This window comes from Marmota monax, unplaced genomic scaffold (genome assembly GCF_021218885.2).
Source record: "Marmota monax isolate L192 unplaced genomic scaffold, Marmota_monax_Labrador192_F-V1.1 WCK01_AAM20220418_F8-fsc00197, whole genome shotgun sequence".
Lineage (NCBI taxonomy): Eukaryota > Metazoa > Chordata > Mammalia > Rodentia > Sciuridae > Marmota > Marmota monax.
The window spans coordinates 1,139,510-1,141,254 of NW_026694815.1; the positions used below are offsets into that span (position 1 = coordinate 1,139,510).

The window sequence follows — 1,745 nt, forward strand, 5'->3', positions numbered from 1 at the left end:
AACCTTAAAAATGCAAATTACCAACACTGTCTGAACAAATTGCTATTAGGGAGTTAATTTTGTCATTTGGGGAGATATTCTAACTCTCTTTGGCCCCTCTGGTGCTATATGCCATACTGGAGCAGTAATTTCCTCAATGACACCCTAGTGGCTGGAAGGCCTTAATGCTCTGCTCAACATGCTTAATTGACTCCCAGATGTAATTTACACACTGGGGTAATACCAAGGAATATATAGCTTTTTTTTAGTTTTCCCCAAATCTATAAAACTTTGAATGATTCACATAGGATGAATTATCAAGTGGTACAAATTAACAATCATCAATTTAGTTCAGAACTTTAAAATAATTTTTTGAGGGCAACTAGTAATACAACTTTTAAGACACACACACAAATCATAAAATTTAAATAATATTTCTGAAATAATAAAATACTTAATTGTTTTCTTTTTTATGTTAGACCCAGAGGAAAAATACTACAGTTTGGAGTGCCATCTTAATGATATTTATTCATCAAGATTAGATTGCCTTCTTTCAATTCATCTGTTGGAAGAGCATTAGAAACTTATTTGTTTATGTGGAGTTGGATAGATGGAAGGTTTATATCCCACTTTGTACCTAAGGGAGAAGCAAGAAGTCCAGCCATATCAGAGAATGTTGTAGAGATAATCAGGATGGGAAAATTATACTCAGTCAAAAAAAATATAAAGTTTTTTTTTTTTGCTTTATTTTTAGTTTAAACTGAATATTTTTTTTCTTTCAATTGTGTTAAAAGAGGTAGAAATTGCTATTTAGTTATTCTTCAGAAACAGTCTTTTAAAAATGTGGCTCTTCACTCTGTTTCTGCCTCATTTCTGCTGGGTCATGCTGTAGTCTCCCAGTATTACAAGTTGTTCATTAATGTGGGAATTTCAAACACATCGGCATGCTTTTTACTGAAGTTTATCAGAAGAAGGAAAGTCTACAGAGACCTCACTGGTGATTCCATGTGCTTGTTGGACCTTTGGGCCTCTCCGTAACACCATTTCATCCACTGCCATTAGCCAAAAGACATAGCTTTAAAGATCAGTGTCTCTTTGTGGAATGGTGTTCAATGTTTATTAAATGCATAGATGGTTTGCTTAAAAAACTACATAGAACCCTTTCTTATCCTTTTGTCAAAACAAGCAACAAAAAAATAAACCTCAGGGGCAGGGAATATAGCTCAGTTGGTAGAGTGCTTGCCTCACATGCACAAGACCCTGGGTTCAATCCCCAGCACTTCCAAAAAAAAAAAAAAAAAGAATGAACTTCAGTGTCTCCTACTTTCCTACTTGGATTTAGGTCAAGTTAGGTGTTTTATTCAGATTTTTCATAGATATGACTAATAGACCCAACCAGAACAATTGTAGAGGAGAAAAATTTCCCATTCTTTGGGGCTCTAGGTATAAGACAGGACATTATGGCAGAAGAGTGGACAGAGGGATGCTGCTCACATGATGAGCAGAAAGATACAAAATATATACCCTAAAGTCATGCCCCCAATGACTTATGTCCTCCTGCCACACCCTACCCACCTTCAGTCACCACTCTGTTAATCTCATTGGGGGGGTAAATCAAAGATTGGATTAAGACTCTCATAACCCAATCATTTCTCTAAACCTTGAATTTTCTCACACATGACCTTTTGGGGGACACCTCATATCCAAACCATTAACACTAGGTCTCCTTAGACTATCATAAAAAGTCTTTCAAAATTTGGATTTTT

At 35.6% G+C, this 1,745-nt stretch overlaps 1 non-coding gene across 1 annotated transcript; it reads left to right on the plus strand.

Annotated features, from left to right (window-relative positions):
* The first annotated feature begins 1,191 nt into the window (after positions 1-1,191).
* On the plus strand, positions 1,192-1,264 carry Trnav-cac (transfer RNA valine (anticodon CAC)). Its single transcript has one exon. It is a non-coding gene; the product is annotated as a tRNA-Val (tRNA).
* The last annotated feature ends 481 nt before the right edge of the window (positions 1,265-1,745 follow it).